Source organism: Panthera leo, chromosome B1, assembly GCF_018350215.1.
Source record: "Panthera leo isolate Ple1 chromosome B1, P.leo_Ple1_pat1.1, whole genome shotgun sequence".
In the NCBI taxonomy this organism is placed as follows: domain Eukaryota; kingdom Metazoa; phylum Chordata; class Mammalia; order Carnivora; family Felidae; genus Panthera; species Panthera leo.
The window spans coordinates 180,290,102-180,313,103 of NC_056682.1; the positions used below are offsets into that span (position 1 = coordinate 180,290,102).

The 23,002-nt window shown below is 34.6% G+C and overlaps 1 long non-coding RNA gene across 1 annotated transcript in view; it reads left to right on the forward strand.

Moving 5' to 3' along the window:
* Positions 1-23,002, forward strand: part of LOC122217191 — a 41,150-nt gene that overhangs the window by 16,795 nt on the left and 1,353 nt on the right. The window contains exon 2 of the long non-coding RNA XR_006201336.1: positions 21,675-21,795. This is a non-coding gene — a long non-coding RNA (uncharacterized LOC122217191). The remainder of the gene's footprint in view (positions 1-21,674; positions 21,796-23,002) is intronic.

Sequence of the window (23,002 nt, forward strand, 5' to 3'; positions counted from 1 at the left end):
ATATCATAGAAAAGCAGATTCACACCAAAGTATGATAACATTTGATATTCCCTAGCAGATAGGCAAACATTAACAAATCTGACAATACCAAATTTTAGCAAGGATGTGCATGAGCAGAGACTTGTATACACTCTACTGAGATGAGAATTTGCTAAAAATCACTATGGGAAAGAATATATATAACCTTATCTTTATAAACATGTGTAACTAAAATTTAGGAATTTCATTTCTAAGCATATGCATATGTGCCAAAAATTATGCTAAAATATTCATAGCAAGAATGATTTGTAATTAGCTAACTAGAAATAACAAAAGTGTCTATAGACAGGAGAGTCGATAACTAAATTTGGCTATACTCTTGTACTGCAGGAATTGGCAAACTATGAACCATGAGCCAAAGCTGGCAAGCTTCCTATTTTAGTAAATAATGTTGTATTGAAACACAGCCACATGTACTGGGTTGTGTATTGTGTAGGCTGCTTTTTCTGTATGACAGCAGAGTTGGGTAGTTGTGAGAGAGACCATATGCCCTCTCCAGCCAAACATATTCATTATTCAGAGAACGACCTTGGAAATCCCATTTCTAATGGAATATTACACAGAAGTGAAAATGAAAGAACCATGAAAGAGCATGAATGAATGTAAGAGAATGATACTATATTTTAATACAGTTCTAACTTATTGTGCAGCAAATATTGTAGGAATATATATGTATATCCTATATTTATTATAAAATGCAAAAATATGCAATTTCACTAATGAATAATAATTCTGTTAATTGGTTATCGGTATTATAGTGGGAGCAAGCTAGCAGATTAGAGACTCTGCAATATTATAATTCCTGTTGGGGGGCAAGTTCAACAACATTTTATTACTTAAATTTGTATCTTACATATTTATTAGACGGATTGTCTTTATGTATCAGTTACCATATTGTTTCAGTATGAATATTAAAGTAGCTCTTGGGAAAGAAAAGAAAAATACATACTTGAAGAAGAGTAAGCTTTGTGTATGTTTCTATGTGTGTGTTCACATGTGCTATTATTATTACCTTTATCATCAATAACTAACATATATTGTATTTGAATAACAATATATAGTAGTGGTTTGAAGGAGTGTTTTAGGACCAGAATATGTGGATTTGAATTATAATCCACCACCCTGCAGCTTTTTAAACCTGGACAATTTAATCAATTCACACAATGCAGTTAAAAATGTATCTACTTATTCAATTTATCGGGCGAATCAATAGGATCCGTCTTTCTCAAAACGTAGCAAAACCCTCAGAGAAATTTCAGTGATATCTATTTCTATTGTCTCATTTCTCTTTAAACACGTTACCTGGAAATGTTACGATTGAAACTAAAACAAACTAAAATAATTATAATTTAGAGAGAATTGTAGTAAATAAAGAAGCATACTCCCAAGGGCATAAAACAATAATGTGACCTCCTGATTTAAACATTTTTGGGAAAAAAAGGGTAAAAATCATCATGGTAAAAGGGTCATATGTGTAACTATGGTGAATGTTTCTTCATTATACTTTTTTTTTAAGGCTGAACATTTTAGAATTAGGAATGTTATATGAAGATATTCCGAATCCATTTGCAGTTCAGGCATTTCAAAGTGTCTTCCACACTGTGGTAAGAGCAATCTTGCTGAATACAAAACCTGAGTTATCCCCTTTCTATTTAATCTTTCTAGCTTTTCTACAATCCACGTAGATCTTCTGGAATACTATTCCGTTATATATTTTCAAGACTGGTTCTATTCGGTCAGACACATCTCAGCTCCAAGGTCATGAACTCAAAGAAGTATAGGCAGACTACCCAATGTAAATAGTTAATACAAGTAATATTGAATACATGGAGAGTGATCAAGTTTCTGGATTTTAAAATAGTATACTCTAGGATGTTAGTTTCTCTCAAATTAACAGAAAAATTGCTTTATGCTTAAAGTCCTAAATATGTTTCACATTATATAAAAAAAAGCATTCTGCAGTTCTTTATTTTTCGTCAATTAAAAAATATAATCATGTTATATATTGTATTATTTAATAATATTTAAAAAGTATACAATTAAAACTTACATTTTCTTTAAATTTTCTATTTTATATAAAAATGTACTTATTGTTGGTTGAAATTTTTTCAAATAATTTGATTGCTAGTGAGCTTCTTATTTATATTTTATTGGCCATTTAAATGTATACATACGTGAATGTTTCTCATGTTTCAATTGGGAGTGTTTGCCTTTTCTAGATATCTGTTGAATGAAAATACAAATGGATGAAGTAAAGTTTTTATGGTGCAGAATCTGCTCATGTGTTGGCAATAAATATTATAATCACATTTTCATAATTTACCATTAGCTTCTGGTGTTTTAAAATTCTATGTAGCCAAATCTATCAGTTTTCAAATTTATAGTTACTTTCTATTTTGTTCAGAATGCCCTTCTCAGCTTAAAATTAAAGAAATATCATCCTGTATTTTGTTCCCATTCTCTTGTGATTGATTTTTTTTACCTTAGTATTTAATTGAAATTCTGTTATAACATTAAGAACTCATTCTAGGTTATAAAATGTTTTATTTTGTTTCTTTTTTGTACTGGTAACTTCTGGTATAAAAACTATATATATATGGGGCGCCTGGGTGGCTCAGTCGGTCGGGCGTCCGACTTCGGCTCAGGTCATGATCTCATGGTCTGTGTCGGGCTCTGTGCTGACAGCTCAGAGTCTGGAGCCTGTTTCAGATTCTGTGTCTCCCTCTCTCTCTGACCCTCCCCCGTTCATGCTCTGTCTCTCTCTGTTTCAAAAATAAATAAACATTAAAATTTTTGTTAAAACTTCTGTTATAACATTAAGAACTCATTCTAGGTTATAAAATGTTTTATTGTTTGTTTGTTTGTTTGTTTGTTTGTTTTTGTACAGAATAACCCTAATATGTGTTTCACCATTAATTATGATATTGGCCAATGGTTAAAAACTGTGTGTGTGTGTGTGTGTGTGTGTGTGTGTGTGTGTACTCAGTAAATTAAACAATTACAGTAGTAACTCATGGTAATGTATGCATAACTAAGAAAAATATGCTTTTGCCATTGGTTTCTACTGGAATTGTGGAATTTCATTAACTATAAATTCCTATTTCACTAATTGTAATTGTATAAGCTTTTACATCGAGATGATATGATTTCAGACAAAAGGAAATCTATTTGACCTTTAAAGTCAGGCTCATTGTAAAATTTTAAGGACCTTGGCGTCTAAGGACCTGTTTGGAAAACTTGACTCCCGTGCACACTTCTCATTTTGTAGATAAATAAACTGAATCCTAGAAAGGTTAAGCAATGTGTCTCCAGTGAGACAGGATGATTGGAATAGAGATGGTTCTGATTTAATTCTCCCATCAATCTCATGTATGATGTGGATAAGACCCTAATTATTTTATTCTCATCTTAATGCTTTGCTAAAATGAGACCTAGAGCAGTTAACAGATGTGCCCGTATTAGGGTTATGCAGTGAAACAGATCGATAGGATATATCTAAGAGGAGATTCATTATAGGAATTGGCTCAGGTAATTATACAGGCTGAGAAGTTCCAAGAACTCTGAATGCAACTTGGAGAACCAGGAAGCCAGTGGTGTAATTCGGTCCAAATCCAGAGGCCTGAGAGCCAATGGTGTAAGTCCAAGTCTGAAAGGTTGAGAATTGCAGGGAGCTGATAGCATAAGTCCTGGTCTGCATCTGGAGGCCCTAAAACCTGGAAAAGATTTTTCAGGATAGAGGAAGATGTTTGTCTTAGCTCAGGAAGAGAGAGGGAAAACCTGGAAAAGATGTTTCAGGGTAGAGGAATATGGTTGTCTTAGCTCAAGAAGAAAGAGGGGAGCCTGGGTGGCTTAGTCAGTTAAGCCTCCAACTTCAGCTCAGGGTCATGATCTCACGGTTTGTGAGTTCACGCCCCGCATTGGGCTCTGTGCTGACAGCTCAGAGCCTGGAGCCTGCTTCAGATTCAGTGTCTCCCTCTGTCTCTGCCCCTCCCCTGCTCTCTTTCTCTATCTTAAAAATAAACATTAAAAAAAAAATTAAAAAAAGAAGAGAGAAAAAAATATGCCCTTTCTCTGCCTCTTTGTTCTATATAAGCCCTCAGCAGAGTGGGTAATGCTCACCTTCCTTGGTGACAGTGATCTTATTCTACTGGCTCAAATACTAATCTCTTCCAGAAGCACTCCTGTAGGCACATCCAGAAATAATGTTTTGCCAGCTATCTGGGCATCCCTTAGACCAGTCAAGTTGACACATGGAATTAACCATTGCTGTGCCTCAGGGCATTCACTGTATTTGAATTGAGACATGGCTGAAATATGTTTCTAGAATGGCACTTTGATGATCTTTCCACTTTAGCGCTACACCATAGTATAGAGGCAGAATGATGGAGGGAGTGTTCTTTCTTATTCCAACATTCAAACTTACTGTGTCACACTTGCTACTTTTTCCTAATCAAGTCTCTGAAATGAATAGAACACCTGTAAGCATCATTTCTTTGAATTGACTATCACCTTCACAGCGTGTGATATGAGATCCCTTTGCCCTGTAGGAAAATGTCAAGAATTCGTAACCATTTTCAGGTTCTTGTCACCTTTGTTATCCAGCAACTGAGGCACTGTCATCTTGTCAGCGATGTCGATCCCTCTTTCTCTAACAACACTGCAATCGTCACTTTCCTGACAGACATCTTAGATAATTCACATACTTGCCAAATTTTAGACAGGGTAACTTTAAAACCCAAGCATCGGGAAGAAATACCATTCTAAAATACAGGAGTGGACGAAATGCACCTCTTCCCTTAATAACAACGGTTCAGAGTAGCTCTGTGTCTTAAGAAAACTGTGGAGGCTGGCAAAAGCCAGAGCCTAAAATGCTGAAAGCAAATCAGCTGTTTTGGATCAGGAAGGCTCTGCTGATATTACTTCAGTGGAAAAGCCAGGCATGCATTTCAAAGCCAGACTCGGTGGTGTTATGACCTAGATTATTTCAGCTAATGTTTATTTGGCATCTGGTATATTACCCATTTTTACACGTATAACAATAAGTGTTTTACACTTAAAATAAGTCCACACAACAACGATCATTGCTGTGTCTTAATGTTTATCCTCCGTATGAAGATGGGTCCAGCAGATAATTACATGTCCAAAGGGGGAAATTGAACATTTACTGAAGAAATCACTTGAATAGGTAGGGCTAGGTTTAAGAAAAACCTATAGGGAGGTGGGTGGGGGGATGGTCTAAATGGGTGATGGGGGTTAAGGAGGGCATTTGTTGACATGAGCACTGGGTGTTGTATGTACGTGATGAATCACTAAATTCCACACCAGAAACTAATATTAATATTACAGTGTATGTTAACTAACTGGAATTTAAATAAAAACTTGAGGGAAAGGGGCGCCTGGGTGGCTCATTCGGTTGAGCATCTGACTTGGCTCAGGTCATGATTTCGCGGTCTGTGAGTTCAAGCCCTGCGTCAGGCTCTGTGCTGACAGCTCGGAGCCTGGAGCCTGCTTCGGATTCTGTGTCTCCTCTCTCTGCCCCTCTCCCGCTAGCACTCTGTCCCTGTCTCTCTCTGTCTCTCTGTCTCAAACATAAATAGACATAAAAAAAAAAGAAAAACGGAAGAAAGAAAGAAAGAAAGAAAGAAAGAAAGAAAGAAAGAAAAAAAACAACTCGAGGGAGAAAACTAAAACAAAAACCTAAGAGAGGGTGAAGAAACCCAGGTCACTGTCACTGCTAGGCCTGAAAATGTTAGTGAGGGGAATGGCTGCAAGCACCCACCAAGACCTGTAGCTTTCGGAGGGGGCATCCTGAAAAAAAGAATTCAGCATTGTCAAGTCTTGAGCCTGGCATAGAGGGGAAATAACTTGCCCTAGGTGAAAAAGCACGGAAGTTGCTGAGATAGGATTTAATTCACTATCTTCCAGCATGAAGCTCCGTGCTTTTGCTCCTATGCTACTATTATGCCATTTCTCACTAAAAAGGAATTTATTTATTCCATTTTTCCTTTTCTGCAACACAGACTCTTATTTTAGTTGAAGTCAAAGAAGCACAAAAAGAGTAATGAATGCTTATTTTAGAAGCATGACTAAAGTTACTCTCTGTCTCAACCAATCAACTCTTCTGTAGAGAACCTCAAATATACATGCACATTCATACACTCATACTGAGCTTACATATAAGATATGTTGAACTTGGGGCGCCTGGGTGGCTCAGTCAAACGACGGACTTGATTTCAGCTTAGGTCATGATCTCACGGTTTGTCACATAGAGACCTTCATCACTCTCTGAGCTGACAGTGTGGAGTCCCCTTGGGATTCTCTCTCTCTTTCTGCTTCTTCCTGGCGTGCACATGTGCTAGCTCTCTCTCTCTTTCTACCCCCCCCATTCAAAGAAATAAATATTTAAAATATGCCAATCCTGATAAATACTCAATATTTTTTTAAGATCTATTATTACACTATTTCAAAATATTAGATAGAATGTATCAGTAGCAATCAGCTACATGGAAAGAATGAATAAAAATTTCTTTATAAAGTATATTATAATAAAATATTTTCCACTTAAATTTTCTCCCAAAGTACTATTGTAGATTACATAATCTAACATTCAATCATTCATTTCTATTTGCAACAAATAATTGTGGAGATTCATATCACGAATCATGTTGTTTAATATTGTTCAACAAAAGCTAAGACATTTTCCTTATTGGAATGTAGATCTTTGTGTTTTGATACAGCTCTTAAGCAGTGAATTGTACCTAGCTTTTTTATAGTATAGTTTTGTAGCAATATATTTGATCAAAGGAGCCAATAGTAACTTTTCTGAGAGACATAGAGTTTTAACATATGGAATGCCTTTCCAACATCAGAAAATAAAAATACTGCCTTGTAAAGTGCTATTTCCATTGTCTGTACAGCAAGACTTTAAAAATAAGCAGATACTTGAAGCTGATCCTGACTCCTTAGATCCTTAAGAAGCAGAAGAAATGTACAACAGCAACCTTTTGACATGTATGTTGCCAAGAGTTCAGTGGCTTACAATCCCAAAGTAAAATTGAGGTTAATAGACACTGGCAAATGAGACACTTTAACAGCAGCAGAGAACCTATTTAAATACTTTTCATCATTTTAGATTAGACTTAAGTTGGCAAATGAGATATTTAAGTATTAAAGCTATGCTAATATGGCCCTGTTATTCTTCTGACCTCTGCATCTAGGGGCACATGAACTTTTTGATTCATGACAAGTGGAATGTCACAATGCCAATGAAATTTGGGCATAATTATTGTGTATCCAATCAATAAATGCATTTTGAAATGATTGAATACCTTTGATGCTTCTTTTTCAACATAGCCCTTCAACAACATTGTGTCTCTCAGAGACCTATAGACGAGTTCAATATGTATAATAAAACATATAATGGTAATATATAAAACAATGTTGGCTGTGTTCCTTCCTTGTAGGCATTACCTAGTTCTGTGACACCTTTCTATCCAAGCATGATCACAAAATGGACAAGGGTAATTTGAAGTTGTTTGACTCACAAATTTCTCTCATTAATATTAACCAGGCATTCTTGAAATTAGAGTTTCTTATTGACTCAGGTTTAGTGGTGAGAAAAGCTCCATTCCAAAGAAATGAACAAGTAATAGTTAGATGAGAATCAGCATCTTTGTTCTGAAGTAGACGGATGACTAGTTTTGTCTGACTGGAGAACAGAGTCTCAGAGCGCAGCTGCTTTTTCCCCATGCACAAATGGAGAAAACACATATATCCCCAGCTACTCCCATTCTATTTACCCACTTAGTACCACCTGTTGGAAGCATCTGAGAAAATAAAAAAAAAAGCATATGAGAAAATAAAAAAAAAAATCATGACTTGATGGAAATATTTTGGTCATCAAGATGCAGGAAACAGCAAGCTATTATAACATTTGTTCATGGAGTTCCTGGTTGTACTGAGCCTAAATTATTTTCCAGTACTAAGTATAACTCATTAACTCATGAGACCATTGCTGTACTGTTATATGGTGACACTAAGTTCCAGAAATGATTAGCGGCCTGTTGTAGATAAGGTAAAAAATCTAGGCACTCTTTTGCCTGGAAGAGTCCTCGTTTACCCCTCTTCTTCCAGAATGATTAATAATGTCCCCTTTCTCTCTCTCTTTTTTTTAATTTTTTAAAAAATGTTTATTTATTTTTGACAGAGAGACAGAGCATGAGCGGGGGAGGGGCAGAGAGAGAGGAAGACACAGAATCCAAAGCAGGCTCCAGGCTCTGAGCTGTCAGCACAGAGCCCGATGTGGGGCTTGAATTCATGAACCATGAGATCATGACTTGAGCCGAAGTCGGATGCTTAACCTGACCTGAGATGAAGTTGGATGCTTACCTGACTAGCCACCCTGCTCCCCTCTCCTTTCTCTCTCAATAGGGTTTCTATTTGGATAAACTACAAGGACATCTTAATTATTGGGTGATTTAGAAAACAGATGCCAATTTACTACTTCTATCATAATTTAAAGGAGGGAATAAACTTTAGAAAGGTGAATTTGTTTTCATTGTGGATTTCATTATGTTCAGTAGAATTACATTTATATGGCCAATATATGTAAATACCATGCATCACAATAAAAGTTGCCATGAGAATCTTAGATATGATCATTATTGACATAATGATATGATCCATTTTCTATTTCTATAATTCTTTGAAATGAATAATGGCCAGCACCAAAATTATGGCAATAAAATGAAAACACAAAAGAACATGCAAGACATTGTATGGTACTGAGCAATTTGCATTTTTTCACTAGTTAGAGGACACATTCTTGATGTTGGTGGATTTTTAAAATATATTATCTGAACCAAGAGCATAATTTAGTTTCTCAAATATCTCATCTTTTTTGGCATTAATTTTAGAATTGCCAACCTGCTCATTTATGCTGTCTAAAATCTAATTACCTGAAAGGTTTAACTTCAAGTATGGGCTAGTTTTTTGTTTGCATTTTTGTTTTTTTCTCTCTGGCCTTAGTGTGTACATATTTTTTAAATATCCAGAGCTGGCCAGTATATGTGTACAATTTTTTTTTGAAACATAACATTGAAAAAGTAACTTTTGATTGTTGCAAATGCCAATAAACATATTTCAAATATAGGTATTTTATCATAAATTCTAGCTGATTCTCTTTTTGATAGAATTTAGAGCAACTTTTTTTCTTTATTCAAGTTTTTGTTTAAATTTTAGTTAGTTAACATTACAACAAAACTATTTTAACAAACATGACTTTCCTTAATTCGAACAATAGTAGCCAGATTTTTATGGCTATGTTTTGAAAGTGGAACTGATTTTGTTCAAAAATTAATTTAAATAATTTGAATTTTCCACTTTTAATCATGACTTGAAAGCTGTTTTTTACAGCTATCTCAAAATGACTTTGGAAGTTACTCTTCCAGAATAAAACAACAAATTGGCAAATTTAAATATTATTAAAGGAATTAATAAGTAGCCAGTAGAAGAATATTTATGGAAGTACAAAGGGGAAAAATAGATAGAACATATGAAATAAAATCAGAACCGGAGTTTTGAAAAAGCAATAGCAAGACTGGATTATTCATAACTCAATGTGGGCAGAACATAGAATTTAAAAACAAGATAACATGTGTTCACTGTTGCAGAGTCTTGCTAAAATTATGTAATAGAATGATAGCTGACATTTTGTTGCTTTTTACTTAATTAATAAGAATTATACACACACAATTATATATATATATATATATATATATATATATATATATATATATACATGCTCACACGCTCTTTCCCCGTTATGAGTTCTATGCACAAAGACTTCAGAAAATTACAGTTCACAATTTGAGTTAATTCCCTATTAATTCCATTAAATATGCTTTGTATTATGTACTAGCCCAAGACTAAAATGGGGTTGCCTAGTTTCTCATTCTAGAAAATCAATATAGTTCTATGGATGCAATTTTGCTATTCAGATCTTTAACTTGAAAGAGACTGTACTCAGCATTATGTCATGTTAATTCTTGCACTCCAGTAGACTCTTCATGCTGACTCAGATTTTACCAGAAATATATTGAATATACTTGCAGTTCATCAGTTTCAGTACACTTTAAGTCATTGGTCAAATGGAATGTTTGGCAAAACACAAGAAAACTGAAAGAATGCATACAGTGAGTAGTACATGATGAGCATAAAAAGCATTGCTCAATATATAAAATAAGTTTGCAAACATGCCAAGTCATATCAATATTTATAAAGTTTAGTAGAGCTTGGTTGATATAGCAAAAAGCTCTTAAACAATTTGGATATTTTGTTTTTCTTTTTGAATGGAGACCATATGAATTTGGAATGTAGCTGGCCAGATTATGGTAGAAATTTTCATGGGAAGTTGAATTTACCAGCAACAAGAATATTAATAAATATGTTTTATGAAGCATCTGCATTATTTTTTCTGGAGCCTCCATGTCATGTAGGGGTAGCTTTGTGAATTATTTTCAAAAGAGCCTTGGTAAAGAGTCCACATAAATACAATACTTGCTGGATATTGGATAATGCTAAAGAAATATTGCTTTTTTGATTTAATAATTAATGATTATACTTTTAAAGAGACTTTTTTTATTTTTTTTAACATTCTTATTTATTTTTGAGAGAGAGAGAGAGAGAGAGAGAGAGAGAGAGCAACAGAGCATGAGTGCGGGAGGGGCAGAGACAGAGAGGGAGACATAGAGTCTGAACCAGGCTCCAGGCTCTGAGCTGTCAGCACAGAGCCAAACGCTGGGCTCGAACTCACCAGCTGTGAGATCATATCAGCCTGATATCATCAGCTCTTCAGCCTGAGCTGAAGTTAGACGTTTCACCAATTGGGCCACCCAGGTGCCCCCAAAGTGACATATTTTAAAGCCAAATATTAAATAACTATGGATGAAATGCAAGTTTCCTTGGATCTACCTCAAATTAATCCAGGAAGAAGGGGAAGTAGATGGGAATATAGACAAAACAGGATTGACCCTGAGTAAAAATGGTTAGAGTTGTCTAATGGATTCATGGAATTTTGTTGTACTGTATCTTTATTTTTGCATGTATTTACAATTTTCTGTAATAAAAAATGTTTCTCAATAAAGATAAGTATAGCCTCATACATAAAAATGGAAATCTACCCCACCCAGTATCAAAACAAAAAGGAAAGTATTTGTGTATTATACAACACATCATATTCTTTGCTTTTCAGGATATAACAGGTCTTTCCATATGGAGTAAGTGTTTGAGCAACATTCAGGATATGACCCCCCCCCCCCAACAGTGTTTGATAACCTGCAGTGTATGTTCTTCGTATCTTTTAAATCTTAAACGTTCATTTTTATGTTATTTCTGCCCTCCTTGTTTCGTGCCTTCGTAAGGCCTCTGGCTGCCATAGCATTAAGTGATATGTCTACCTTTTCTTACCATGCCTGAGACCACTTTCATTTTTCTCTCCTCTCATTTATTTCTTCTTCTACTTTTCCTTCTATTTTTCCAGTCTAAACCTCATTTTCATACATATTGAACTCTGTTGACGTGCAAGCAAATAGATTCAATTTACCCCAGATGATAGAGTTTAATATATACGCATTAAGAAGAATATTTCAAACAATGTTAGCATCTACAAATTCAAACACACAGGAAAAACAAACTGCCATTTACTGGTATTCCGGATGTAATCGTCACCTCATTTGGTTCTCTCAGAGAAAACCCTGCTAGATATCTCTCCAAAAGCATTTATCAAACTAGGAATGCCACCATTCTGGTTATTCAACACTGTTCTTTCTGAGTCTGCTGTTTACTATGTAACATCCTATTATCTAGCTTCTACTTTTATCCTTTCTGAATGCTTTCTTTAGGCATTTCATTCAAAACTAAGCAAAAGGAAATCAGCCATCCAATGGAAAGTGCTGCACTTAAGTCATTGTCTCAGGTCAGACTATGACTAAAATTTTAGAAGTTTTGGGGACTGAGAATAGTTTGGAGGTACCCCATACATAATTCAAAATAATAATAAAATGGGATAATCAGCTGAGTCATCATAAGAAGGAAACTCAACAAATTAGCTGCTCAGTTGGTGGACAAATTTAAACAGTTTGCCTATTGATATTAACATTAATATTAGGCACTGATTCTGCTTCTTGGCTTCTGTGCTTCTTACATCTAGGCAGTTGAACACTATTACTTTCTTTCAATGGGCAGGTTAGCTAGGATTTAGAGTCAGGTCTGGAGCTTGCAAATGTATGTATGGCAACTAATCTTCAAATAAATATCTTGACCAAGTTGTAGAAGTTGTAGGGAGAGCACCCGATAATTGTTTGCTGGATTATTCTGTATAACTTCTGTATCACTGGTTTTAGCTAGCTACTAGAGGAGTAAATTCAGATATGAAGGACTGATGACCGATATTCCCATTTTACATTTTAGAGGAATGTTTTATTTTACAACACGTATAAATTTCCAAGTGGAAAAATTAACCCGATACATGGAAATGATTTTATATGCAGTTTTCTTTGAGATGCTTAATATTAAACTTTTCCCACTCTCAGTCTATAAAGTACTGATTCTTAGAAAAGAACATGACAATCTCTTTTCTTTCCCTTAAGCTTAATATATTTCTTTTCCTAAGTGAAAAGTTAGTTGTTATTTTTCATCATTTGTGTGAGCTTCATTTGTGTTATTTTTCATCATTCATTTATATTTGTGTGAGCCTCTGTGGCTCCTTCATTGTTGTAGGTCTGTGAGGTAGCCTAATAAATTATTTGCCTCTTATTAGATGTTACCAATTTCATGCGAAATATAAATTAGTAGATGCATTTGAATATGAGCACATGTTCAGTCCAGGCCAACAGCTCATGACTCAGGGACATTAAACATTTATAACATTAAAAATTGGTTTTCAGAAACTACAATTATGATTTTTTTCTGACACAGAAGACTGGAGGGCGTCAGTTTCCCTAAATCTCTATTTTGCTTTTTTTTTCCATTAAAAAGCTTGAGGAGATTTTTTTTTCAATTCACCTGTCCCCAGATGGAATCACTGTGTTTCTCCTAGGTCCACTTTTCCTACTATGATCCAGTCATAGCTTATTTATCCTTTTCTAGCAGTAGTTGGATAGTATCTCAAAATGAATTTTTGTTACTAATCTCTACTTTCCTTGGATTCTGTGTAGGGTAAGGCATAGACGAGGGGATCAAATCCTAAGGAAAATAGTTTTGGTCTCAACAACACTTTCACTGATTTAGAAATAGTGTACCATTTTAGAACATTTTTATTAACCTCTGAGATCTCCTTGAATGTAGTTATATCTACTGCAGAAGAGGTTCTCCAAACTCTTTTCATAATTTGTAGTTTTCATCGATCATTTCCATAATTCTCTAAACAAAACCTTGAGCATATAAGGAATAGTATGGTATGACATCTTGCTTCCAAAAGAGTCACATTTGTGACAGTTTGATGTCACATTTTGAAGAGTTAACGTTTGGGATTGAAGTGCTCTATCAAATACTAAAGGGGAAAAATATATGAAATAGATAAGGACAGAGCCTGGAAAGATAGTCTAAGAGATATTTTTGTAGAAAGGGACATTTAATACAAATGCCTTCATGGCTGAGTTTTGTTTCTTTGTTTTTTTACAGTAAGTTCTTCTAAGTACATGAAAAACAATCAGGTAGCAAGCCAAGAAAGGTGGCAAATGGCCTGTGTTCAATCAAAGATATTTCTTGCAAAATGCACAGGGCCTGAAATTTATATGTGGTAATAGAGGCAGAGAAGATTCAAATAGTCTTATAAACACCTTTAAATAAAGAAAAAGCACAAAACCATTTTCCATTGCTTTATAAATTTTAAGCAAATTTCTTTACTATTGTATCGCAGAGAAAAATTTATGAAATAAGGACAATGTTCAGACATCTGGGTCTGATAAAATTTTGGAAGGTAACTTCTCAAACAACAACTGATACCGAGAAGACTTTTCAGATCCTATAAATACCACCTAAAGAAGAAAAAAGAATATTATTATAAGTATATATGTATATAACACACACATATATATATAATTATAATTATATATGTATATAATACATATAGTATATATAATTAAAATTATATATAATAATTATATATTATATAATTATACTTGTTATTAGACTTCTATATTATTATTATTATTATTATTAGACTTCTTGAAATGGTTTTATGAGTAAAAATTTCCTTCAGAATTAAACAAAAAACTGGATGAAATTCCAGAAAAAGCAATCAATTCAGGAAATTTTAATTGAAAAATTGATCAACACTGAATAAATCCAGAAGCATTTACTTTCAAACACCTGCCATAACACTGGATAAAAATGTTAAAAGTCTGCCTTGCTTGCATGCACCCCCTTGGCATGGTCAGCAAAAACCATAGCTCTACTGGATTGATCACTGACAAAACTAATAGCTATTCCAGAACAGTTGGTGGACTCAATTTGGCAACAGTAGTGGGAGCATTGCGAGCTAAAAGTGGCAATCTCAATCAGAATATACAGAGAAACCAATCGTGTTATTAACCCAAAGTTGTAGTATACTTTATGAAGGACAGCAGACCAACCAGAAACTTAACAGATAAATCTCAAGGTTACAAAGTCATAAAAGAACTAAAGTAGTAAACCCTCCACATAGACTGACAGGACTATTAAGCTACGCATGTACAGCAAAAATATAAAATTGCACCATGCAATGTGATAATCATAAAAAAAAAAATGAATACTGGCCGCAATTTCAGATGTGCTCCTCAGTATACCCACAGCTTGGTCAACAGTGGTTGAAGATGTTATGGCCTCAGTGTTTCTGAGCACGACCCCTGCCCAAATCATTGGCTGACTGCTAGCTTACACTAAAACAGGTCTGACTCCTCATGACCCACGGTAAAAAAATAAAAGTCAGGAAAAAATTGAGTGGAGAAATCTGTGGCTACCATTCTCAGAGGAGATAGATTTTGAAGTTTAAAGCCAAACAAGTTACTAAAGCAGTATGAGAAAGATCAAAACAACAAATTTCATAAAATATATTGGAATCCAAAATTGCTGTAATAGGTTTTTGAAACATCCAAGTTCAATAAAAATTTACAAGTAAAACAAAATGAAACAAAACAAAACAAAAAAACCCACAGAAGTCTGATCTATATTAAAGACAACAAAAACAAAACAAAAACTGACTCTAAGTGGAAATTGATGTTAAATATTCCAGAAAACTATTTAAATCAGATACTGTAAATATGTTCAAAGAATTAAATAAAAATATGTTTAAAAATTAAAGGAAAATATGTTAATATCAGTCTCACAGAGAAATCAGAATGATAAAAAGGACCCACTGAAATTAGTTGAAAGATACAATAATTGAAATGAAATTTTAATTAAATTGGCTCAAAAATAGATTTGAAGTGGAGAATTAAGTAACAGTTAACTTGAAGTATCAATAGAAATTATTCAATTAAACAAAAACAGGGGAACAGATATTGAAGAATCTTATAAAGTTCCAAAAAGAAAGGAATGAAATTTGTGGCTGAAAGTGTTTGAGGAAATAATGGTCCAAAATTTCCCAAATATGATAAAACATTAATTTATGTATCCAAGAAGTTCAATGAACGCCACCTGGAGTATACATAAAGATCATATATACTTCAAAATCATCATAATTATTCTTCTGAGATGCAAAGACAGAAAAAAAAACCTTGAATGCAATGAGAGAAAAATGTTTTTTTTTTATTGTATAAAAACAAAGATACAAACAATAACTAGCATCTATTTAGGAACAGTGGAGGTCATAAAGTGTTAGGGTGGCATATTCAAAAGTGATAAAAGAAAAAAAAAAATCAGCCAAAGGTTTAAATCCAGGAGAATTCCCTTCACATAATAAATTACCTTCACATATAAAAGTAAAACTACAATATTCCTGGATTTTTTCAATAATAATTTGTTGTTCATACAGCAGTACTAGTGAAAGTACTAAAGAAAAAGTCTTCAAGATAAAAGAAAATTATACCAGAGACTTGTTTCTTTTTTTTTTTTTTTTTTTTTTAAGGTTTTATTTATTTTTGAGACAGAGAGAGACAGAGCATGAACGGGGGACGGGCAGAGAGAGAGGGAGACACAGAATCCGAAGCAGGCTCCAGGCTCTGAGCCATCAGCCCAGAGACCGACGCAGGGCTCGAACTCACAGACCTCGAGATCGTGACCTGAGCTGAAGTCGGACGCTTAACCGACTGAGCCACCCAGGTGCCCCGAGACTTCTGTTTCTGAGAACAAAATATTGACATACATGATTCCATTCTGACAACTCATGCAATTGATCTTTCTCACTTTCTATTTAATTGGTTTTGTTTTTAAAATTCCATGTGTGCTAAGGGCACCTGGGTGGGTCAGTCGGTGCACTAGCAAACAGTGTGGAGCCTGCCTGGGATTCTCTCTCTCCCTCCCCCTCTCCTTCTGCTCCTCCCCTGATCTTTTGCGTGTGTGCACATGCATAGGCACTCTCTCTCTCTCTCCTCTCTCTCTTTCCCAATATAAATAAATACACTAAAATAATACTGTGTTCTATAAGCATAAGGAGTCTTAACTTTTTTATTTACATAATTTAAAGACTGCTAACAAATTATTCAATTAATTATTCATTGATCTTCGGGGATTTCTTTGTCTTTTTATTTATTTTTAACCTTAAATCGAAAGCCATATGTTCAATAAAAGCTTAACCATTCTCCAATTCAAAAACTTAAAACAATTAACTGAAGATGGATTATAGACATAATTATTAGTGCTAGAACTATAAAACTTAACAAAAATGATGCATTAGTTTGTCTTCCTCCTGGTTAGGCACAGATTTCTTAGATATGGCAGAGAAATCACAAGGAAGAAAAGTCGCTGAATTGAACTTCATCGAAATTAAACCGAATTTCGCTTTCAAAAGAGCTATTAAGAAAATAACAATACGAGTTATGGACTCAACTAAAATATTTGCAATACTTATATCTGATAAGAAATGTATCCAGAAAAAATTAAGAACGCTTACAACTCATACAGAAAAATAATTTGAAAAAAGGGCGAACTATTTGAATAGGCACTTTATTAAAAATACATAAAAGAAGGAAAAGAAGCACATAAATTTTAGCATCATTAGTTTTCATATAAATACAAATTTAAAAGCTCAACAAACTGTTGTTAGTACTACAACATACTCCCTAGAATAACTGAAGTCAAAAAGACTAAAATGCTAGATATTGGCAAGGATACGAAGAAAAATTTAAATTTTTATACATTTCTGATGAAAAAAAATAAAATGGAACCACTATCTTCTAAAGCAGTTGGGCAGTTTTCAAAATATTAGACAAAACTTACTCTATTTCATTCCTAGGTAGGTACCTGCCTCAAGAAAAAAAAAAAAAAAAAAAAAAAAAAAAAAAAAAAAAAAAAAAAAACGTATGCCCACACAAAGATTTGTACATGAAAGCTCAGAGCAGTATTACTTATAATCACCAAAAACTAGAGGGCCACTTGGGTGGCTCAGTTGGTTAAGCATTTGATTCTTGATTTCGGCTCAGTCATGATCTCACAGTTGTGGGACTGAGCCCTGTGTCAGTTTCCGCACTGAGCGTAAAGCTAGTTTAAGATTCTCTCTCTCTCTCTCTCTCTCTGCCCCTCCACCTTGCTCATAACGCATGCACATGTGCTCTCTCTCTTTCTCTCAATAAAGGAAACAAACAAACAAATACTTAATCACCAAAAACTCGAAAAATTCAATGCTTCTGAAGTGATGAAAGGATAAACAAAACGTGTTATATCCATACATTGAAATACTGCTTAGACTAGAAAGAAACAAACTTCTGATACACACAACATCGTAGCTAATCTCAAAAAGAAAAAGAAAAAAGGTCACATTAAGTGAGAGAAGTCAGAAACAAGACTAAAATGTTTTAATGATTCCATTTATACGAAGTGTTCACCAAATGAAAAGCTATAAAAACCAGGTCAGGTTTTTATTTTGTTTTGTTCTGTTTTGTTTGGGTTTGGTTTGGGTTTTTTGCTGTGATTGCTGTTGTTTGTTTGTTTGTGTTTTCCTTCAGGGCCCAGGAATGGGAGGGGAATTGATTGCAAAAGGTCATAAGGGCACTTTCTGGAATGATGGAGATATTATAACACTGGATTTCCGTGGTTCCTTGAGTGTGAAATTTGTAATTATCAGATGATATGCACTTAAAATGGGTGAATATTATAGTGCGTAAAATATACCTTAGTACAGTTTTTTCAAGAATAACAAAGTCAAAAACAAGGAAATGTTACTAAATTGGACAGTTTATATATGCGCAATACCAATTTAGAGGTGACAAACTAGCAATAAATACATGTGGTTAGCCACAATAGTTTTTAGCACTTCATGTGTACATGAAGATGAAGACACGATTTAGTGATATATATATATATATATATATATATATATATATATAAAATATTAACATCAAAATTTTCCAGCAGAGAAATGTATGTTTCACACAACAATTCTTATAAAGATAGAAGAGATGTTTACCCTCTCATTTTTCAGCCACCTAAGGCTAACATTACTGAGTTACTTTGGCCACCATATTAGACAATTTACGTGTATTATTTAATCCACTATGAGGCCATAACGATCATATCCTTCATTTTTATAGATAAAGATATGGGACTGAGATTGAATAATCTGTTCCAGGTTAACAACTGGCAAATGGGAGACGTGGGATTCATGCTCTAATCCGTCTAGTCCAGATGCTTTACTCTTAACCATTATGCCATACCGATCTTTGATGCCCTGAAAGCTGTGGGGCTTAATAAAGATACACCAAATAGTGGAATCCCAAATGCTACATCTAGTTACATCTCTAAAGGAATTTACAAAGTACATGGAAAGAAAGAACCTGTGTGTTCTTTTCAGCTGCTAGTAAATGTTGAACAGAATGGAATTCCCCTCCCTCTTTGGAAGATTGCTGATTACCTTGGCTTTCACTTTTCTTAAAGTGTGGAATGACAGAATCTCAGTTAAAATAAAATCTCAGTTAAACAGACTTTTTCTAAAACTAGTTGTAGGTAATTACACAGTCGGCTTAAGGATAATAGTCCTTTCTGTTCTCTCTACCAAGTTGTTGTTTTAATACCAAATTATTTTCTGAGTAATTATAAATCTTGGACGTAATCTTTGATATAATAGAGCAGAAGCCAAATTAATAACTTCAGACACAATTTTCTGTTTGCATAGGCATGGAGAGGAGGGTTACAGGAGGTTTGTAAAGCAGCCTGCAGAGGTCCTAGTTGTGTTCAACATCCTGTAGTCAGTACCGGGCGTCCCACAGACAGGTTCGGTAGAATGGCATGAGAGAAGAGATTCTTGGTCCAGAAATTTTTGTGTGTTTTGTTTGTTTGTTTGTTTGTTTTTTAGGGACAAAAATAATACAAGAGAAACAGAATTTAATTACTGGCATTTGGTTGAGAGAAAAGAGCAATGTTAGTAAGGTTCCCAATCCCTCCCGGGTATTTCATGCTATGTGAAATAAGTCAGAGTTGTCTGTACCTAAAATACATTTTGTTTTAGGATGGCATAAAGATACTTTTCACCTGCACCTTCAGATCTACTCTCTAACGATTTTTCCATCTTGCTCTAATCCCAGGAGAATGTCCAGTGTTTAGTGTGTTGGGGACTCCATTTCGCATTAGCTTCTGGCTGGCCTCAGTAAAAGAGAGGTAGCTGCAAGAGATCGTAGCACGGAAGACAGGTTGTTCAGGGTTGATTCTGTCCTTGGAGGCCATAGTTTATTTCTCATAAAGCTGCCCTGTTTAAATTTCAGTACCTGCAATTCCTACCGCCCCCTGTCCCTCCATGACTCGCTGTGGTACTCACCACTGCTCTCATATGGTTGGCTGCTAGGGGGTGCGCTGTTATGTATTGGTGTTTTGGATCATTTCCGGACATTTGTAAACAGTCTCTTAATATTCTCCTCATATTATTTGGGTTAAACAGGCCATTTCTTTCCTGTAGAAATCTGGTATGATACTGATAGTTATATATAAACAGATACCATAGTAGCTTCCAATCTCTCCCCTCTTCCAATAATGGTGAACATCGTTGCCAGATTAATGACTATCCGACTTCTTTATTAAAGAAGATCTACTAGTATTTTTGTTCATTTATTGCTTGTTTGTTTCTTTTTAAACTTATATATTCCAGTTACAAAAATCTTGGGTAGGCTTCATTGCCTCTATGATCAAATAAAGTAATTAAGCATTCAACTTTCTTTAATTCCAGTTCCCTTTTATATTCCTAACCAATGTGAGTCCTCAGTCCTAAGCATGGTAGTGTATTGACTGTCCCAAATATTTTCAATTTAACTCAATATAATTTGATTCAATTCAGGGTAATTAAATTCGTCCCATATTTCTTACACACTACTAAGTTCCAAAAGTATGATATGACTCCTGAGCTCTGGATGAAAAAGGGCTAGATGAGAATTGAAGAATTTGGAACATAAACAATATGGTATAAAACTAAGCTCCACAAAAATTGTCACAGGCTAGCTTATAAACCTTTGTAGAGTATATGAATACATTTAAAAAAAAGATTGATTTTTATTTGATAAACTGAATCCCAGGGCAAGGAGAATACTTGTGGAAAGCATTTGGGGGACTAAAGAAAGTACATAAAGATGTATAGTTTGAATGTAAATGTATAGTTTGAATGTATTTCTTATCAGTATAGTATTCCATATACTTTGTAGTGAGTTTTTCATCTTCAAATTGTCCTTTAGCTAAAAGAAAATAATAGGCACACCATTTTGTTAGTATCAGCCTTTTATCCAACCATCCATCCATCCATTTATCCATCCATCCATCCATCTATCCATCCAAGGCTCTTTCCCCAACATTAAGTTTATAAATGCTTTCAAGCTGTGAAATCTAGAACTATATGAGGATGAATTTAAGCCTGGAATGCTCATCCTGGGGTTTTTAAACTGCTACTCCTCCATTACCATCAAGAATCCCTAAACTTATGCTTGTAGGGTTTGGGGGTCTCTATACTCTAATAATTTTTTTTAATTTAGGCTTTTTATTTTGATGAAAACAATAATTTAAGTATATTCTCTGTTGTCTCGCATACTACCATATTAATAAGCCATTGGTGTGTAACTAAGAATAATGCCACAATAATTTAGTGGCATTCAAAATTAAACATGCATTTCTCACATGTATGTGGGTCAGCTAGAGCAGCTTTGTTCCATTTCTGTTCATTCTAGGTCCTGAGTTGAAAGGGCATCTGTTTATGAATACAATGCAGAAGCAAACAGGGCATGTCCAATATTAAAAGCCTGTTTTAAAATTCTTCTTATATCATCTTTGCTAATATCCCTTTGTCCAAAGTTAGACGACAAAGCTCAAATCCCAGGGTCATGGATGTGCACTCAGCCTCTTTGGAAGTGACTGAAAATTTATATAAAGTGTAGGACATGATGGAGGTATCATTACTAATGACAATTAGTAGCTGATGGTGGTGATTGCAAACATTTTTATTTGTTTGGTAAATGATTGTGTTCCAGCAAATTGACAATCCAATGATAACAAGGTTGCAGTATAAAAGGTTTTGGAGACTGAATGGATGGACAGGAGTGTTATGATTCATGAGTCATTTTCAGACACAGAAGGATCTGTTCCAAAGAGGTGAGTTCAATATTACCAGTCTGAAATGATCCCATCATTGTAATTACCTACTCATAACAATCAATACTGCACAAATGATTCATAATAAATGGGTAATGAAAAAAAAGTTCATTTTTTCAAAATTCCACAATAACTCGAATGAGTAGCCATTTAATAAAGATATGAACATTAGAATAGTAAAATGTCAAAGAAAACCCAACAGCATTAATGAGTTTCCTAATAAAACCTCGCTAACATTGTCGTTTTGGCACTCTACACTGGTAATTTTTTTGTAAAATTTTTGTAAAATTAACAATTTTGTAAAGACTGAGGTCCAATTATCCTACAAAACAAATCGTTAAAATTATTAGTGTGTTTGTTAAATGTTTATTTATTTATTTTGAGTGACACAAAGAGAGAGAGAGAGAGAGAGAGAGAGGGAGGGAGAGAGCAGGGGAGGGATAGAGAGATAATCCAAAGCAGGTTCTGTGCTGTCAGTGCAGAGCCTGACACAGGGATCGATCCCATGGACCGTGAGATCATGATCTGAGCCCAAATTAAGAGTTGGACTCTAAACCAACTGAGCCACTAGGGCACCCCTTGTGCATATTCACTTAAACTATGGTTCTCTGAATCAAAACTCACAAACAGATAAATATGAAGGCAGACCTAAGTCTAAGTCTTTCTTTTAAACACCGCCCTGATGGTTTCGTTTAAATATCACATCATCACATTATATTAATTAGGTAAACTTTTGATCTTCCAAGCTATCACCAGCGTAAAGTATCCGCAGTTTCACCGGTACATACGTAGTTCTCCATGGTAGCTTTCTCAAATTCTTCATCATTTTCCCAACCTCGTCTCTCTCACTGCCCAGTCGATGAAACCACACATTTTAGGTGTTAGTTATATGGCAGCACTCCAAGACTATATATTGATTTCTGTATAAGGTACACATTGTCATGATAATGCTACAAAATTAACCATCCGAAAATAAGGTCAAATAAAACAATATACATTATTAAGGCCATGATTCTACAAATCCATGCTTTAACTGAGCTTTATTTCTGACCTGATCTAGGCTTACTCTCATTTGAGAGCTGGCTACTGGCCACTAGGAAAACAAACAATTGTAGGTCAGATGTCTTCTGACCGGAACAACTTCATTTGGCTTCAGGTTTCTCTAGAGCCATCTAGCAGGGTAAACTAGGTTCTTTTCAAAAGGCAG